We start from the raw sequence: 21,256 nt of genomic DNA, 5'->3' as shown, positions 1-21,256 counted from the left end.
TAGGCACCTGAAAATCTTAAATTGAAACTGCTTCAACAACAAATTCTTGTGGGTAAAATTTAGTTAGAGAATCCAGTTATCACCAAAGTTTGAAAAGAGTGCTAGGTTTGCAAATGATTATGCATCCAAAACCTGTAGTCTGCAATAATTTATGACTCTAAGAGACACGTCAAAACAAATGCTCTTAGCATTGTATGTGACACATAATTCACCATCAGGTAAGGCTAAAAGATAGAAATGTCTTTGGCACTATCAAATACGTGCCGACGCCTAAAAGAAGAGTTGTGTGCAGGCACTGTGTTTTGCTTTCATGTTGAGGTGGAGGACTTGTGGAAGGCAATGACTAACCCAATTGAGAGCGAGGAGCTGACCTCTAGTGTATCTGAGGCACTGACTATTGTCTGCAACGTAGGGAGGATTAAAGGGAAGCAAGTAGACAACTTTGTTGATCTAATAATTGCTGACTTTCCTTCTAATGTAGCGGTGAAAGGATTTTCCCAGAAGAAGGTTCCAGGGTGGAACAGGCTTGGCCCAATGACATTTGAGAGCACTTTCAAGCTGGCAGACCTCTACCTTTCTGACTTGGGATGTCTAGTTTGCTTGTATCCACTGGAGGAAGGAGTTTCTATTGAGCGCATAGCCACCAGATTGGGGTTTGCAATGTTCCGACGACAGATTGTCCATTGCACTCCACCAATTGGAACCAAAATCGGGCACATTGTCATGCATGTGAGTCTCCCTCCATTTGGTTTGGGTTGTTGTTTGTGGCCAAGTATTGAGTGATATATCTTCTTATGATTTGGAGTGGTTGTGCTTTTAGGTGTCTTGTTTAATGCTATCGGTCTTTGTGAGATCATCCACCCCAATCACAACTCTTGATGTACATGAGGACCGGCTAGCAAAGATGGACCTAGGGGAGGGTTTTCAATCAGCAAAGGACATAATATATGATGTGTAGGAGCCTGATTGATGCTTTGAATCTATGTATAGGACATTTAATCTTGAAAGAATGTGCATGAAGGTAACAATGTGTAATTTTATGGCTACTCTATCATGCAGGGTTCCCCTTGAGGATATTTCAGTATGCAAGGGAAAGCCTTGGTGAGGTGGGACTCAGCGTGGCGAGAAGTTGGCAAAGTACATAATATCCTTGTTTAGTTGCATTGAAGACACAGTGCTCGACCTCTTTGCAGGCACGGGAACGTTTGGGTTGGCTGCTGCCTTCATGGGTCGCCATGTTTTGATGTTTGAAGGAGATGACCGGATCTATTCTAGACTCCTTCTTCCTTATTGGAGTATTGAATTGTAGTTGACATGTTGGAAATGTTTTTCATTGGTATATGGTTGAAATTGTTGTGTACACATAAGGCTATATGCACCAGATTTGTTCTAGACTTCTTCCTTATCGGAGTATTGAACTATAGCTGACATGCTGTATGTTTTGCATTGGTGTTTGGTTGAAATTTTGTGTTCACATAAGGCTATATGCAGATTGCTGTGTTCGAGATAATCTCTACATTTTGCTGTCAGGTTTTATTGAGTCTACTTTGTGTATCAGGTTGAGAATTTTTTTGAAAATTGTAGTGTTCTACATCAGGTTGCTCAAGGTTAATTCAATTAGTTTCCTGCTGAACAGTGAAGTGAAGTTGAGCGTGAAGTATTCTCTGTCATCATTGATGAATCCTAGCCCTCAAGCTCCAGAAGATGTGGTTTGTACATTGAATCTAGTTTCTAAGGGATCTCTTTAGTGTGAAATTGGATTATTCTTTTTCATATCGCCAACTTTGTCCAATTAATGCCTACATGTCGTAACAACGCCTCAAACAAGAAGAGAAGTGGGTTTGTAAAGGTGCAAGATTCCCGAGCTTTACATCAATTGGGATAGTCTAAGTGGGACTTGAACCCCAATCTTGAGGATGCATGGTGTGTGTGAGTGGGGCATGTTTCCTCGCTAGGAAACTTGATAAGAAAAACAATACATTGTGAAATAAGCAGCGGGATTGCCCAAAAGTTAAACATTTTTTCTTAGATACATTGTCGACAGTTTACGATATGAGTAAAATATTGATGTAATTAGAGAAGTTATGGCCATGGGTGCTTTTCAAACCTGTGTATGGCATTGGAAAATGAGCAAATTATCGAACAAAATTTCTTTAGAAGATATAGCTGGGAAGGTTAGGGCTAGCAAAATGCAGAGATTATCTCAAACATAGCACATGCAAATTGAGTCTACTTTGTGCATTAGGTTGATTTTTTTTTTGAAAATTGTAGTGTTATGCGTCAGGTTGCTCAAGGTTAATTCAATTAGTTTCCTGCTGAACAGTGGTGTGGCTATTTGAAGCATCAAGCTGTAGCTCCTCTTTGATGAAAATGGGTCACGATTAGAGGCTCGCTAATGCCTGCATACATGCATATTCTTGTCAATGCAGAACCTGGCCCTTCATCCAACGATGGCTAGGGGAACGTTAGCTTCCTATCCTCACCCAAGAAGCAGAAGGAATTGGCTGGACTTGTCCTTTCCTCACCCCTTCACTAAGACTCGAGAAAAATAAAATACTACCTAACAAAACATCACAAACCAAACACTAGCTGTTAAACTTCAGCCGACTCCTACATGTTTGTCGATTATGTAGTCAACCTCACCTGTCTCAATTGTGGAACCTCACACTACGACTGATTGTTGTACGAATTCCAATTGTTTCTCCTCCATAGGATGCATTTGGCCTTTTGATTTCCCGCACTTGTCCTTTGCACCAAATGACAGTCTTTTGATGGTTTAACTACAAGACAAATTACTTCATAGGATCTTCCTTTGCTGCCTTCTTTGAAACTTTGAGCCGTTTTGTTGCCCGCCCAACACCCGTTATCTCAAACTAGAAAGAATATTTGGATTAGCAAGAATATTCATAAATTCGGATCAACAAGAATATTTGCAATTGGATTATAAATTCATGCAACCCCACTTCCACAAGGATACGAACCCGCAACCCGACCTTTGCCAACAAAGTGCAGAATCATCTCTCTGTTTTGCATACACACTGCAGGGAAACAAACAGAGAAAGTTCAGGGTTTGTTTTTTTGGGGGGTTTGCTATACTTTGGGCACTTTTACCTTTGGTTTAACCAATTATTCATGGCCTTGTCAATTTGTCTCTTTACATTGTGTGGATGATGTCTTGCACTATAACACCCTCTATGACACCAAATCTTGTATGCTAACTGCTCACCTATTTTATTGTTGTCGTAAAAAGTGATTTGCAGTCTACTCCCTGCTCACTTCATGTGGCTCGCTTCATACTCACACCTGGCCTTTCCGCACATCACCAAAGGGAAGGTTTGCATCTTGCTGCCCTCATTAGGCATTCGCAAAGACAACATGTACAATTCAAAATCTGCAAGCCATTCGTCTGGATTCTCTTGACCTGTAAAAATCGGACCATAACTTCGGGACGCCATCCTTACCTATACAAAAACCTGTATTTTCTTTCACCGACAGGAGCAATCAGCGTGCTCCTCCGTAGGGGCACCAGAAGATGGATAGGGGGAAAAGGGAACACACCCGAGAAACAAGTAGTCTACCTCTCTACAGCTCATGGTAAACACAACACCCCAATCCACTGGGATTCACCTTCAAAATCCTCTTTCCTGCTAGCAGACCGCCGCCTGCACACCTCTCGAGTCGATCACACTATATCAGATCACAATCGAACCCATACGCACCGCATTACGCATTTTGTAGCTTCCCACGCACACCCAAAGCCTCTTTCTCTCTCTTTGCCATGAGATACCGTCGGTTCAATGGGGGGCACACTTGCATATACACACACTTGACACTGCGGACACAAGCACAAGAGCAATAGAACAGAGGAGGGAAAGGGGAAAACATGCTGCAGGCAAGTACAAATAGTCCCGTCGGCACGACCTCGACGAGCGCAAAAAAACCAGGCTTTAACAACCCTCGCTGATGCCACCGCTATGGTGCAGTCTCCCTCCTCTCGTCTTTGATACGGTTACACGCTTGCACAAGCTCTATCGAGCTTCCATCTTCCGAACCCAAGAAAAAAACTCTTCAAATTTCCCCTTTTCTGGACTGCTGCAACCGAATTCGAAGCCGTCGAACCTTTTTTCCTTTCTCCCTTCACCTCCATGCTCGAAAAAAAACACCTTTTTTTTTTCCTTTCTTTCTTTCTCTTCTCTTTCCCTCTTTTCTTTCTTCCCTTGGACAGTGCCTCCTTTTCTTTCTTCTTTTTCTTCTTCTCTTTCCCTTCCTTTCCTTCTCTTCTTTCTTTCCCTTCACTCCTTCCCTTTCTTGAGAAAGCGCGCCCGGCCTCCTTTGCCTTCCCTCCTCCTTTTCTCTAAAAAAGCCTCACCCCCTTCCCACTTCTAGAAAGAAATATCTCTCCTCTCTTTTGCATTGCAGGGCAACTAAGGCACCATCATTGCTCCCTTGGAGTCCTAAAACCTTTTTTTTAAAATGTCTAAGCGGACGAACCCAAAGTCCCCCCCACGTAAACATACCCGTGAAAAAAAGTATTCCACATTATCGCTTTGTCCGCCGCAAGGGTGACACCGTCCGAAATAGGCCCCTAGTTGTCCGTCTTCGTCGGACATGCAGTTCCCCGCTTTCACTATTTCCGATGCACTCAACGAAGCCAGGAAAAAATGGGCCAACATTGTTCGTACCCACCTTCTCGTAAATTGACCCCGACTTTGTCGAGCTATATTGCACCAATTGTAAACCCGATTGTTGAGCCGTCATTTTTGCCTTGCTCCGCATAGTGCACATCGCTCCTAGAACTCTGGCGAGGATAAGAAACTTCTAAATGGCGCACTTGGTGGGACGGCCCAACCATGCCGAAATCGGCCCTCGACAAAATCTTCATTGGCCCATAACTTGCTGATTCGAATTCTGATTGAGTATCTGCCACTTCCTATGAAGTCCACGTGCAATGCACCACCCCTAGGAACCCTTGGCACGACTCTAAACTTCCAGATGGCACGTTCTCCAATATGACCTCGCGGGCACACAACTACCCCCTGCAGCTTTTGACATGGCCGTAACTTTCCCATTCGGACTCTGATCAGCAATCGGAAAAGTCTGGCATGCCCCACAATTTGAGCTTCTAATTCTATTTGCTGATGCTAATCTTGGCCATCTTCCCCTAGCTGCCCTGCTCGTCGGGGATCTGCAAAGGCTTCTAAATTGTAACTTTGATATCTTTCACATCGGGGGTTCGTTTGACGAGCCGTCTGGACAGGCCTCAAGAGCATCTTGAACCCTACATTCCGAGTCACATTCTCTATATTTTGGACACTTTGGTTTGCCATCCTGATTATCCCAATTTGAAGGCCCCTTGGCCTAAAAAATCGCTTTAGACATACATTTCCGTTGCCACTAGTCTACCGAGGACTTTTCCACCTGCTTTAGCTCGCCGCCATGCACCTGCTAGCATCCCTAGCACTGCTTTTCACCCTTCCTGGCACAGACCATCTTTGGTTGCACCAACATGCTATATAGCACAACTCAAAGAGGATTGTAAGGGACCTGTTTTGCAAAAAATTACACTTACAAAAGTTCTCTAGAAAAGGATAATTGCATGTGCAGTACTATTGTAGTGGAAACGACGGCTGAAATGATCCTGAATCAAAATTTTGAGCTAACCAACCTCTACGAGCTCTCCCAAAGTATTAATCGACCTGATGGCGCTCACCAAAGCTTTCCCAAATCAGAAAAAGTGAGCAGATGGGCACTGCCAACGCTAGCAACTATGTGTGGGAGGATGCAATCTGCTATGATACCAATTGTTAGAATTAGGGTTGCAGGGATTCATACACACTTTGGAGAAGATGAAGAAGAACAAAGACTATATTTCTTAGTGCATAATGGAAAGATAAGTTAGCCCTAGAATGACGGGCGTATATATAATGCACGAGGGGGGGGGGACTCCTAGTCCTAAGTGTGTTCACACTCATCACTAGCACATATATAGTAGCAGGTTCTTGCTTAAACAAGAACCAAGAATCTTGAGGTTCTCCCTCTCTCTCTCTCTCTCTCTCTCTCTCTCTCTCTCTCTCTCTCTCTCTCTCTCTCTCTCTCTCTCTCTCTCTCTCTCTCTCTCTCTCTACACTACCTGCATCGCCATGAAAAATTCAAAAGTTTTTTTTTGCTATTTTTGTGCCCTAAATTGGGAAATACCCCAATTAAGGGTATTCACCCACAAACGGCAACATTCCCCACTCTACCCTCTTGCACTCATCGCCGATAGCAAGTGGGGTATACATTTTCAGCAAGCACAATAATGGTGAGATTCTATCAATTCTGAAAATCTCAAAGATATTACAGATTTTTGAAAGTGCATCGACAAGCATCAATGTCATTTATGAATCAAGGCCGCAAGCACTCGCCTCTGCAAGGCATACGATCAGTAGAGCACAACAATTGGCAATGGCTGCATATTGACCACATTATTGAAACGGGATTTTTGGAACAGCTTCAACATTCAACATGGGTTGCAAATAAGGCAAGGCTTTCTGAGAGAAGCCTTGAAATAGGCTTCTTGCTAGGAGGGATAATTGGTACATGAAGACAAGACTCTTTGAGGAACATGCAAGAGATTGACAATACGGCAAGTCGAGTCAAGTGATTAGTTAGGACCAATGATTAGTTTGCAAACCCAATTCAAGCACGACTTGAGTACAAACAATGTTGATCAAAAGCACGGCTTGAGTACAAACAATGTCGATCAAAAGTATGGCTTCTCTACAAGTACCTCAACAGAGCACGCTCCTCAGCGGTTTAATTTTTCTATAACGTCAAGGCCATCTGGCAATGTTTTAGAATCTCACAAAGATTGGCACGGCTTGATTCTTGACTTGATGGCAGGTGCAAAGCTGCTTGGCATGGCCGACTCTTTAGCATCACTCATCAAAGTGGAGAACACTTGCTTCGAGGCACCATTGGATAATTTAAGATACGTTTTATGAGTGCAATTTATGATTCTCAATATTGTATACTATTCGACAGGGTCGATTAGCTATAAATATTTGACAAGGTTGAATTAAATTTTCCATGATAGTTGTATCACGACTGGAGCATATGTTGTCTATGAGCACAGCAGCATGTATGTCTTAAGGGGATCATTATATGTAAAACCTATATATTGTGTGCGTTCAAGGACTATTTATAAAACCCCTTAGCTGTGAATTTTTCCATGATAGTTGTATCACGGCTGGAGCATATGTTGGCTATGAGCACAAAAGCATGTATGTCTCGGGGGGATCACTATATGTAAAATCTATATATGTGTGCGTTCAAGGACTATTTATAAAACCCCTTAGCTATGAATTTTTCACCAAAAAAGAACCCTTTTCCTATTCAAACCGTAAATTTTTTCTCAAGATAATCTTTTCAACACCCTTATGTATGTGAAAATGTGAGAAAATATAGAATGAAATAATCCCTACTGTTGAACTCACGTAATAGGCATTTATTTATTGTATTGACCCCCTCAAGATGTATGTGCAACAAGGCTTTTTGGTTAAGGCATATTGCATAGCGGTTTCCAAAGTTTGGAATATGCTATAAACATACGAATTGGGGGACTTTGCAATGTCTTTATCGATTATTTTACTAGCTTTCAGTCTGACACAAACCAAGAGGGAATACATGGTATATATGATAGCTCACTCTAGCAGAAGATATGGCTACGAGCTAGATTCCAGCACAGACAAAAAAATCAGGCTGAAAATTACTCTCAAAAAGATATTTTTCCTCAAAAGTTCAGGACAACTAGCCACAACAAGGTGACAAGGTCACGCAATTTCAACTTTTTATTGTTTTTCTATGTTTAAACCTTTGATTTGGAAATGATTACTTGCTATAGAAATCCAAGTGCTTTGATAGATTTAATAAGAAGCAAGGCTTCAAACCCATGACAAGGTATTTCCCATTGAATTGGGATCAAAAGCACTGGCACGTAGGTTTGGAGATTTGGCACTATAGGGATATAAGTTCACATTTTACGTAGGATAACATTGAATTGTGATGTATCTGTGTTGGTCCAGATTGTGCATGGCACTTACGGTATCGGCTCACTCTGTTGAGGACCATCATTCTAGCCAAGGGCTTATTGCTTTATTTCTCTACTTTGCATGCATGGCACATACCAATACGATAGAATCAATTCCACCTCATCATTGTTTATGCTTCCGCTGTAACATCAGCTACTCTATCACAATGACGCAACAAGCTACTGAATGCTTGTAAATATTCAATCTAACAAACTTACTTCATGATCAAAGCGCCATAAGTACATCCATCTAATACAGCTACGACCACATACAAGGTAGGTGGGTCAAGCTATGACTGATGTTGGTTGGCTGCATCTCTATGAGAGAGCGTTGTACAAAACACTTGTCATATGCTTACAGGATAAGATACAAGGCAAGAGCCTTATAGCGATCAATCTCACCATCCGGCTTGTGTTTCATCTTGTAAACCACTTCATACCAATGGCAAAGAGGCAAATCACATAAAGTCCATGTATCATTTTCTATAAGTGCATCATATTCTGATTGCATGGCAGCCATCCAATTTTCTAATTTTTTTGCTTCATCAAAATACATAGGTTCCTCAACATCATGTAAGCTAGATACAGCCAAAGAATAACAATCAGATGCATGGCAAGAACCTGAACGAGTACGACTAGACAATGGTGCACCCAATTTACTGTTACGCAAAGTATGCACCAGCCATTTTGGCACATCTCTAGTCTGCTCATTCTCAGCCCTTTCCTAATCAAGTACATCATGTGCATCTACATCAGCAATAGACTGATCTATAACATTTTAAGAAACCCCCATAGGCGGTAGATTTGCCTCATTGGAATTTACATTCGAACTTCCAACACTAAAAAAAGGCAATAAGGTGTCATAAATGTCATATGAGCTTACATTACTATCTCTAGTACATGACAGCAAGGGCTTAACAGAATCTTACACAAACATAGCATCCCATGAGACCAAGATACGCTTTTTTTGTGAACGATAAGACCTGTAACCATTGCTTTCAGCGCTATAATCAAACAAAAATACATTTGACAGCCTTATCATCCAATTTCCTGCGTTGCGTTTGGCCCAAAAGCATATGCCAATCAACCAAAAAACACGCATGTGCTCAATAGAAGGCTTTTATCATGCCATGCTTCATATGGTTTCATAGACTACAAAGCTTTTCTAGGACACTTGTTTAGCACTCAAGCGGCACACATGATGGCCTCAAGCCAAAACGACTGCGGCAAAGCTTGACTCTTGTCCATACATTGTGCCATTTCCATAAGTGACCTATTTCTCCTCTCAGCAACACCATTTTGCTGAGGCATATAAGGCATTGTAAATTGGTGTTTTATCCCGCGACTAGCTAGAAATGCATTAAACTCATGAGACATATACTTCCCCCTCGATCGAAACGGAGGGTGTCCATTGTACATTTCGAGACATTTTCAATCATAGCCAAAAATTGTTTGCACAAAAACACTTCGGACTTTGCCTTAAGCGGATACACCCATGCATGCCTGGAGTAATCATCAATGAAAGTCACGAAGTAAAGTAATTGCCCAAGGACAGAGTTTGCATGGGCCCACAAACATCACTTTGCACAAGTTGTTACCTGCATCTAGCCCTAACTGAACCATCCTTTGAAAAATTTGAGCGTTGAATCTTACCCAAAATCCAGCCTTCACAAACATGTTTGACAAGTGCTTCAAGAGACGGCAAGGAAGCAACTATATCAGATTCTTGCATACGCAGAAAACTGGCAAAATTTAGGTGCCCAAAACGTGCATGCCAAAGTTTTGCATCTAAAATAGCCTTTGAATCCACAATAGCATTTACAAAATTCTGCCCACACTTGTCATACAAAGTCAGCTTATACAACCTACGAAAAAATTCCATATGCAACAATTTCATCATCGAAACTGAGATCATGAATTGTACATATGTCATCCACAAATTTGACAACAAGACCAAGTCTAGCAAGTGCAGATATAGACAAAAGGTGCTTTTTGTCCCAGGTACATACAATGCACCAACAAGTGTGAAACAACGGTCATTTGCAGTAGTAAGCACAATCTTTCCAACTCCCTTGACCAGATAAGAGGAATTGTTGGCACAAGTGACTAAATTCCCATGAGGGACATCCTCGAGAGAGGTAGACAAGTCACGATGAGAGGTCATGTGCTTTGCCAAATTCATACGAGACTTTGTTGCATAATCTTTGACTCCAACTCTTTACGCAGAAATGCAATTCTTTGGAGTGCTTTTGAAGAACCTTGGAGTTCCTCTTGTAAGCCTTTGGAAGATTTGAGGCTCATGGGAAGGCCTGCTTTTTGCTGGAGGCCCTTGGAGAACAAGAAATTCAAGGGTAGGGCCAATGGCCGTGGGAAGGGGGGCCTCCAGGCATATGAGGAGCTTGGGCAGATTGGGCAGGTGAGGTTAGGCCGGGAAACAAGGCGGAGGCACGAGCAGGTGGACAGGCTTTCGGGTAAGGGAGGGCAGGGCACCGGACAAACGCAAGCGTCTTTAGCTACGGTGCGGCCGTGCGGGATCCGTTTGGACTCGAAATGTTTCTTCAATGCAGCTTACCGCCTTGGTGAAGTCCATCGGCAACCGGACATCCCCTTTGAGTGTGGGGCCTTGAGCTCCTATTTGGGGGGGTTACCCACAAAAGTAGGACCACCCCTTGTCCCTTTTAGCATTGACTTGAGAATTTTAGCAGATGGTATTAAATGCCTTTAGGAACACACACAAAAAAAGGCTTCTGAAGCACTAGTCTGCAAAAAAAAATAAAAAAAAATCAGAGAGTGTGGGAGTGTGCAAGAGAGAAAATTCAATCAATCTCTAGGATGTGCAAATGAAGGGCGATTTGAGCATGGATCATTGAGCATGGATCAGCTTGATGGGAAGCACTTGAATGGCACTGCACACACACACACACACCAAATTGCAAATGCCATTTTTTCTAAATAAGGAGCAACTATTGAATGCAAAGTGCAAGTTCTTGATGGAATAATTTGCACTCTAATGTTAATTAGGCTTCCAATTGGCCAGCAAGTAGTGACCCAAGAGTCTTTAACTCAAGAACATGATCATGCTAGCCAATGGAGTACTAATTAGGCATGCGATATTCAATAGAAGATAAAACCTAATGGGTCTACCTAATGCTGATTAAGGAATGCTAATTGTACAAACATGCAAATGTATAATAGAAAACCTAGCTAGCATACTTGATGCTCTAATACCACTTGATAGGAATAGGATTGTGCTAGCTAGGGCGGATTAAAGAGAAACATAGTGCAAGTGTGTGAATGTGTGTAAGCAAGATTATCACTCAAGTGAATTAGGTTCCAAGATAGCTTGGACTCATAAACACAATCTTGAGTATTGACTTAGCTTAGTATAGGCTCACAATAGACAAGCATGTAGTGCAAACTTGAATTGTGTTGTTTATTTATGAAAGTGAGCTTTAAGTAGCTCTACAGCTTGACTCCATCACATGTGGGATAATTCCCCCTCTTCCCTCCGTCACTCAGACTTTAGGACAAAACCCACACTTGATACTTAGTACTGACACACTCTATCAACTAAACACTAAAGAGAAGTTAGTGAATAGACACAGACAGCTACCTGATGATTATTGCCCTTGTCTTGGCAATCTCAAACCCTTGGCAGATTCTGAATGATACGATGATTACCCCTTGGTATATGAAAAGATCGTGATTTAGTAATCACGATACGGGTCTTACCCCAAAACTGTGCTCCTATAGACACTCTTAATGCTATAGACAAAGTAGGAGATCCACTGAAGTTGGAATCATAGTCACAACTAGATCTTTGGTAGACTTGAAATTCCATAATCCTGGGTTTTTCATGGACAGTCGTGCTGTCTGAAATGTTTGCTTCATCTATACACCTTGGTAGAGATAAGCCTATACTAGTTTAATACTTTCAAAAACTCAACTTAATCTTCCCAGTAAAAGTATGTAGTACTAAAGTAACACCCAAAAAATTGCTAATGGTAAGACTCTTGCTTGTCCATTAGAATTGATGTGTACTCAACTGGAAGAATTGTTTGATATTGATAGAAATCACTGATGGATTACAAACAGATGTCTCTTAGACATTCGAAAGTAGATGGCTTGTAGCCCTTCCAAAAATAAATGGCTCTTAGCCCTTCTTGTTACCATGCCGACTTAGAAAGGTTCTGGTAAAATCAGATTCACTATCTCGTCACAGAGAGAGAGAGAGAGAGAGAGAGAGAGAGAGAGAGAATGCTAGGCTGAGGAAAATCCCTTAATCTATATGTAACTAGTGGTCGTCCATGCCGAGCACCCTTGCCGCCTTCGTGAAGAGAAGGTAGGCAAGAAGAAATATGCATGACAAGTCACAAGATGTGCCTTGACTTTCCTTATTGCAATTGAATGACTTACCAACCTGTGTCAGAAGATGTGCCTTGACTTGCCTTATTGCAATTGAATGACTTACAAACCGGTGAGGCCTTGTCTTTGCATGATATTTTTCTCATCGCGAGTGTGGCTCGAAGCCCCTTTTGCATATGCTATTGTGTGTTACCATATACATGTGGTAGTGATGTGTGTGAACACACTTAGGACAGTCGGGGCATTTTTTCCCTCACTAGAAGGTTTTTCCCCCGTGCATTGTGTGTACTCCCATCACTCTAGGGCTAACTTATATTTCCATTGCACACTAAGTAATATAATCTTTGTTGTGTTCTTGAGCTTCCTTTGTCTTCTCCAAGCTGTCTGTGTTTTCCTGCAGCCCTAATTCCAATAATTGGTATCAGAGCAGGTTGCGTCCTCCTGGGAGTAGTTGCCAGGAGTTCCAGCATATGCCTGCTCACTTTCTCTAATTTTTGTGAGCTTTGGCGAGCATTTGTAGGTCGATAAATATTTTGGACTCAGATTTTTTATTTGGGCTCATTTCAGCCTCCGTTCCACTAACAGGTAGTACTGCACATGCTATTTTGTCATTTTGTGCAGCACTTTTTTCAGTGCCATTTTTTGCATAACAGGTCCCGTATAGTCCTCGATGGTTTGTGCTTATAGCACGTGTTGTTTCCACTCTGTTTCTCCTTTTTTCGGGCAATTTTCACATTAGTGCAGCATTCACCATGGCTGACAACAACACAGATGTGGTCAAGTTGTTTACTGCTGAGATGGGGACAATTACCCTATGTGGGTTTACATGATGCAACATATCCTGGATGTAGGCGATGTTGAGGATGTTGCAGGTTTTGGTGGCAAGGTTGCTGCTACTTGAGTTGTTCTGCCTACGACTGAGCAAGCTCATTGGGATGTAAAATATGTGCAAGCTCATGCATTGATTGTGTTGTCTGTGAAGCGCACTATTACTCCTCACATTCATTCAACGAAATCTACAAAATAGGCTTGAGATATTCTAGTTGGTCTTTATGCAAGTCGCAATGAGGCAAAGAGTTTAGAAAACTTTTTGAAAGCCTTCAAAGTCAAGTCATTCAAGCATCAACAACCTTGTGAAGAGGAGCTTCACTTCAATTGAAGAGGGGATTCATAGAAAAGGATCTCTCTCTCTCTCTCTCTCTCTCTCTCTCTCTCTCTCTCTCTCAAAAAACGCAGCCGTTTTTTGACCTAGTAGACAACAGTCCACTCTTTTGATCATAACTTCTTCATCCAAACTCCGATTTGGGTGATCTATAGCCTCAATCGAAGAGCACAAAGTCGTCTACGCATTGATGTAAAGACAAAAATTTTCAGAGTTATGGAAGGCATTTCTGTAGCAGCATTTTCGAAGTGAACAGGTTCAACAAAATTGATTCTCATCTCCTATTTTACATACAATGTCTTCCGGCACTCGCAAGGGTTCTTCTTCTTCAACAAGGTCCACAACCATTGTGGAAAATGATCCAAAATCTCCTAAGTGTGGAGATAGCAACACAACCACCCAACCAACGACATCGGAAACCATGATCATGGCGTACTTGGTATCATTGCAAGAGACCGTAAACAAACAAGGCGAAGACTTACGAGCACTTGCAATGGAGAATGGCACACTAAGGGTACTTGTGGTTGAGAATGAGAATCTCAAGAGGACACTTGAGATGCAAACAACACGTTTGATGCAACTTGAAGAGGAAGTCAAGGAATGTAAACGCTCTCTTGTGGACTTGAATGCTTTGAAGGAGCGGATGAGCAAAGTAGAGCATGACCATGTATTGAAAGAGGAGAAATTTGACACTATGAGCCGGGATGTATGCGACATGAAAAATGTATGCACAAACAAGTCTTGGGCTGATGTATGTGGTAGCAATGTGGTTTCTAATTCCTCACTCATGCAAGCTACGGTTCAAACAAAGAATGTTGAGAATGTGGATGTGGAGGAGTTGAAGGAACGGGAGCGACGTTCCAAGAACATTGTTATTCGTGGAATTCCCGAAGAGAAGTTAGAGACACCTCCTTCTCTTGCCATTGTTATTGAAGATTTCTTCAAAACCCACTTTGGCATGTCCGGAGTTATGGTCTATGGAGCACATAGAGTGGGGAAGCAAGGAGCTCCTCGCTCGGGAGAACGGCCAATTGTATGCACCATGCCGGATGAGACCAAGCGAAATATTATCCTTGATAATAGTTGGATCTATTTGAGGGATACAAAATATTTTGTATGTGAAGATCGCACTATTAAGCAACAAAATATGCGTCGCAAGGCATATGAGGAAAAGAATAATAAAAACAAGGAGATCTCTCATGAAGAAAATGTGCCCAAGGAGGAGGCAAGTCTCTCAAGCAAATAGGGATGCGTGACCTATGAGACCGAGTTACAATTGAAAATATGCTTTTGGAATTGTAATGGATACCCATGGAATGCGGGGGTTGGCATTGATGAACTAACAAGCAAAGCCGATGTTGTACTTCTTGTTGAAACTTGGGAGCATGATACACAAAGGATTAACGGCTTGGAGGATTACAATGTACATTCATTGATGTGGTCAAAGAATCTCAAGCAACGAAGAGGACAAGGAGGGTTAGCATGTATGGTTAAGAAAGAATTGGAAGATTTTGTATCAATTGTGAAAGATGACAAGTACAAACGTTATGTATGGCTGAAAATTATGACACCAAAAAGAGCACCCATTTTTGTAGCCGGTTGCTACATTCCTCATCATGATTCTCCCTTTTATGCTTGCATGGATAGAGATCAACCATTTTCTGATTTGGAAGAGGACATTGCTTATTTCAAAGGTGAAGGTGATGTTATTGTATTTGGGGATATGAATGCTCGCACAAAATAATGGAGATGAAATTGAGTGATTGGGCTGAAGAGAATGACAAGCGTGCAAAGGGACAAGCGGGTTTTCGTCGATGCCATAGCACCATTGATCATCTTGTCACTCTTCGTGTTCTCATGGAGGAAAGTCGGTTGAAAGGCAAGCGATTGTATTGTTGTTTTGTGGACTTTAAGAAAGCCTTTGATATGATTCCACGTAACAATTTGTGGAGAAGGATGGAAGAACTCCAAGTGCCAAGTGAGTTTATGCTTGCGGTTTCTCGAATCTATGAGAAGGTGATTTGTCAATTGCGCATGGGAAGAGAAATTTCAGAAATTTTTGTAAGCACTATTGGGGTTAAACAAGGATGTCCATTGTCACCAACTCTCTTTGGTCTATGCATCGATCAATTGGAACAAATGGTACTTGACTTTATGCAAGAAGAAGGCATTGAAGAGGTCGCTATTTGCAATGCGGTAATCATGCTTTTGTTGTATGCGGATGATGTAGTGCTTCTAGCACACACTTTAGAAGATGCACAAAAGCTTATGGTTGTCCTTGAGAACTTTTGCTTGCATAGTGGGCTGATTGTAAATGAATCCAAAACAAAGGTTATGCTTGTGAAAACCAACCATAAGGAGAAGCCATGCATTGTGTACAACAACGAGACACTTGAAGTTGTTGAGAGCTTTAAGTACCTTGGCCTCGAGGTTCCATCCAATCACAAGTGGCATGAATGTGCTATGCGTCGTTTGGAAGCGGGAAAGAGAGCATATTATGCATTTGAGAACATGTGTAATGCGGGAAACATCAAGTGTTGGACTCTCAAGAAGTATCTTTTTGATGCATTGGTGACACCGGTTCTTCTTTATGGAGTTGAAGTGTGGGGCGGGAGCATCTCAAAGTCTACTTGGAAAGAGTTTGAGAATGTCCAAAAGCGTTTTCTTACAAACTTTCTCCAAGTTAAGACACAAACACCATATATGCTCTTACTTCTTGAGTCGGGATCTCTTCCAATTGAGGTTATGGGCATGGAAAGGGTTGTGGAGTACATGATAAAGATGCGTCAAAACCCCTCACATCGACTTCCTACAATTGCATGGGAAGCAAGAAAAAAAGTTCAAAAGATGCATAAAAGCAAGATCTTGAGCACGGGATGGATGCAAGACATAAAGAAGTGGTTTGGGAGATGGGATGCATTACACTTGCTACATGATGCTTCAATTGACTCTCAAGTGAATGAAGCTTTTCTACAACGCCAATGTATTACAGCTTGGGAGAAATCCGGTGGGTCACGCTTCATACATTACACCACCTATATTGCCCCCAACTACAAAACCATGTTCTTCGCTGAGAGAGGAAACCGTACTCACACTTACATGCTTGAGCCTATTCCCTTGTCCGCAATACGCACTATCGTAGCAATTCGGCTTAGCTCCCATTTCCTTCGATACGAGATAGGGCGTTGGGGCAATGGAGAAGAGTCAAATCGATTGTGCACATTATGCTCACTGCAAGTTCGAGAGTCTGAGTACCACACACTACTAGAGTGCTCAGCTTTTGATCACATCCGAACTTGCTTCTCTCACATTTTCAGCCATAACTTAGACCTACACACTTTCCTCTCCCAGCCAAAGTGTGGGCTCTCCATTGCGACTCTCATCACTACAATTTTGGAGCATCGAGAGTCACTCATCAGCCATACACATACTACATCACATGTAACTTTGGTCCCATAGGTCATATTTGACCTCCGAGGACGATAATAAAATCTATCTATCTATCTCTCTCTCTCTACTTGCAATGAAATGAATCCATCCAAGCACAACCCGGTTTTTTTCAATCATTTTTCTTTTAGTTGTGCACCTGTAAAAAGGCAGACACTGGATAGGAGAGTCTCCTAGGCTAAGACCCCTCTATTAGCACAGTGGGAGAGAAGGGAATAGAAAAGTACAACGGGGAAGGGTTTCATACCTAGAAAAAAAAGATAAGGGGATATCTCATGAAAAAAATGCTTATGGTCTGTTATCAGCACTGCCTTAGAATGACAAGCCGAAATCGATGGAGTGCACACTAGGGCATCTACACTCATAGCAAGTGCATAGAATTTGGCCAAGGATGAACAAGTATTAGGAATCATTATCACCTCCTTCCATGAAAACTATGTGCATTTCATAGATGAATGTAAGCATGCACATGAAGCCTGGCATGTCCTAGAAAGAAATTTTGGAGCCAAGGCTAAATGAAGTATGGTTAGTTTCAAAAGACAACTTTACAAGATCACTATGGTTGAAGGGGAGGACATTGCAAGCCTAGTAAATAGGCTTAAGAGCATTGTCACGCAGCTCACATACATCCAATGAGAAGTACCAGAAGATGACAAAGTGGTTGTGCTTTTGAGTGCACTTCCACCCTCTTATGACCACTTAGTCACCATTCTTGAAGAAAAAGAACCTGCTCCACCTTTCCAAGATGTCATTCACTCAATCCAAGCAGAAGGAAGAAAGCAAAAAGATTCATTAACATCATCAAAAGGGGCTTTTGTCATGACATCCTCAAGGGGAAGATATTTTCCATTGACATCATCAATCGGGAGAAAGTGTTATGAATGTGGAAGATGGGACACGTAGCGAGATATTTCTACACAAACAAAGCTTGCAACAAATGCAGTAAGAAGGGACATCCTCCTTCTTGATGCTACTCAAATGGAGGCAGTATGAGTGGAGAAAGTAGCAGTAGTAGAAGCAACATCAGAAGCTATGAAGGGAAGAGACCTATCAATGGATCAGCTCACATGGTGGAGGACAAAGAAAAAGATGAAGGCAAGAACAGCCTTGTCTTCTATGATGACATACTTTGAAGATGCAGTCTCTCTACTTGTAGGGGAGGACTTTTATTTTCCTATGTGGATTTACCATCCTATGTGGATTTTGTCATCCTGTGTGGATGCCAACTTATCATCTTTATTGGATATTGCATCTTCAGTAATTTGTCATAATCCAAATCCCAAGGAGAGGATTTTCGATGCAATATCCTTATTGGATATTGCATCTTCAGTAATTTGTCATAGTCCAAATCCCAAGGAGAGGATTTTCAAGTGTGGGTTTTGTCCTAAAGTCTGAGTGAAGGAGAGAAGAGGGGGAATTATCCCACATGTAATGGAGTCAAGATGTAGAGCTACTTAAAGCTCACTTTGATGAATAAACAACACAGTTAAAGTTTGCAGTACATGCTTGTCTATGGTGAGCTTGTGCTAAGCTAAGTCAATACTCAAGATTGTGTTTATGAGTCCAAGAGAATCTATCTTGGAACCTTATTCACTTGAGTGTAATCTTGCTTACACACTTGCACTATGTTTCTCAATCATTCACCCTAGCTAGCATGACCCTATTCCTATCACTGAGTCCCTTGAAGCAGGGCTTTGGTACTCCATGGTATGTTTCTAACTTAATCTCAGTACGTACTTTTGTTGTTCTTCCCTGTCTTTCTATACTTTGATTAAGTGTTACCAGAATGGGATGTATATATTGCTTCCATTTTGCTTGTCGACAGACACATGACAAGGTCATGTTGGAGCAAAACACTTTGGGAAAGTATTGTACCAGACATTTTTTGCACTTTGCAGTGAGACAGGCCTATATATTACATGTTGTTAGTCACAAGGTGTGCAACATGGTCCATGAACTAATGGAGTTCCGTTTAGCCAGCGTAGAGTGAGGTTCATGAGGGTCCCTCTCACTCATGTCGGTTAGTGTTTGCAGTTACCTCCACACACAAGTGCATCTTGTACTTGTTGGATATCATTTTTTTATAACATCAATTTACGAGACATATTCCGCATGTGGAGAATATAAGTCTCTGGGACTGACATTGGTGCCTGTTTCCTAATAATGTGTTGCGATAGAGTCTTTAGGTGCTGGTCACATCTATTTATTAGACCGCTTTGAGCACATAATACAAGGAGAAATTTCAGTGGCCAAAAATTGTCGAGTACTAAGTATATACTTCTTGAGGTTTCAAGTCATGTAAACAACATTGACCGATGGTTGTTTAAGCATGGCTAATGAAAATGTTTCATATTGGTGCGTAGATGTGATTGAGTTTTCACATTCTACTATGGTCCAACTTTTGATGCAAGATTTGCACGTAGTTACCGTGGAAATCCTAGGCATGAAAATATGGCTTCGGACTGGTTTGTGTTAAATGCATGCACACTAGGTGTTATGGGCCCTCGTGTTTAACAGAGGATTGTTTGGAATGGCATTCAAATTCATGGACAAGATAACTTACGAAGCATATTGCACCACATGTGCAGTGTTTCTATGAGAATTAGTGTGGATCTACTAACTACCATACGAAGTGTGCACTTGATATGGGTGTATAGATTGATTAAATTCTATACGTTTGCTCAATTCAAGGACTCTTTAACCAAGTTGGTCCATTCCAATCTGTATAGCTTATATGGATTGCATCACAATTTTGTGAGTAATCCTGTAAACGGGTGGGAAGAAAACAACAATACATACTACCACTCATCTAAAGACAGATGGGCAGTTGGTAAGTTTTAACCTAGTGCTAAAGGATATGCTAAGAGCATACATTAGTGAGAAGCAAACCAAATGGCAAAGATTATCTTTCTACTTTGGAGTTTGTTCATCATGATACAGAGCATGCGACGACTGGGTTTAATTCGTGCATGTTAGTGTCAGGTTTTCAACCTTGATCATCAGTTGTGATGAGGCTGCCTATTAGTGAGAAATGACAGTAGGTCAAGGACTCGGTCAGTGTTGATGACCTCAGTAAGCATGTTACTTTCATGGAAAGTTGCGACAAGGTATTCTTGCATGTATCAGTACTTTTAGAAATTCTGAAACCTAATTAAGAATTTAGACACCTCTTAGTTGTACTAACTCATTTAATGTACTCAAGTGAGTTATATATAATATTCATCCAGTTTCAGATACAAGCAGTTGCAAAGGGACAACAACTTGGAAAATCAAGATGTTTTTCTTGGTTTCGTTGAACGTCGTACACCATGTATCGGTGCAATGGAGAGTTGGCCCATGAGGTATGCCACTGGCGAAAACATTAGAGTTCTTACAAAGATATCATCATTGTTGTTTTCAAGGACGAAAATGCTTCTCCAAGGGGGGAGTAATGTCAGACCAGAGGCCAAGACGGACATGCGATCAAGGGGTGCTATATTAGATGGCTAAGAGCATATATATGGCATGGTTGGGTGGAGAGTTGCATGGTCCAATCCCCCACGATCCCATATTGCTCTGACTAAGAGCCTATATATGGCATGGTTGGGTGGAGAGTTGCATGGTCCAGTCCCCCGCGGTCTAGTCAGAGCAATATGAGACCGTGGGGGACTAGACCATGCAACTTCCACACAACCATGCCATATATAAACTCTTAGCCATCTGAATATATTTGACCGCATGTCCGTCGTGGCCCTTGGCCCTGGCCTGACAGATGAATGGCCCATTTTTATTTCAGGGAGCGAAGGAATCATGGGCTGTCAATCTTGCAACGCCGTCCGTATTTACAATACGGCGGCTTCAACATAGAAGAAACATGTCTCCCAATGCTTTCAACAAGCATGTGCAGGTAAGGTGGTTACGATGGTAGGCTTGCAAAGGTGATGTTCTGGGTTCGAATCCAGGGGAGGAGATGGGGGGGGAGAGGGGCGCCCAAACTTACATGTTTTACGCACCCAAATTTAGCTATTTACCCAAATTTACAAGAAGCAGATCGGATGGTGCAGATTGCACCCAATCCTTGAAATACACATGGGTCATTGATCCCCTCGTGCCCATGCCTATGTGAGATAGTGAGGAGGCTATCCACCTTATGGTTTGTTTCTTGCTTTTTAAAGAATAATAATGCATAAGGTTTCAACTTTAATTATTACCTGCAGACCATGAGGTTAGTATAT

General features: G+C 41.8%; 1 pseudogene; it reads left to right on the top strand.

The window, feature by feature from the left end:
• The first annotated feature begins 237 nt into the window (after positions 1-237).
• On the top strand, positions 238-1,309 carry LOC147430107 (uncharacterized; annotated as a pseudogene).
• The last annotated feature ends 19,947 nt before the right edge of the window (positions 1,310-21,256 follow it).

The sequence above is a fragment of the Adiantum capillus-veneris genome, chromosome 22 (assembly GCF_014529385.1).
Source record: "Adiantum capillus-veneris isolate H3 chromosome 22, ASM1452938v2, whole genome shotgun sequence".
Lineage (NCBI taxonomy): Eukaryota > Viridiplantae > Streptophyta > Polypodiopsida > Polypodiales > Pteridaceae > Adiantum > Adiantum capillus-veneris.
Note: the sequence above shows the minus strand (reverse complement) of the source record. Positions and strands in the feature narration are given on the sequence as shown.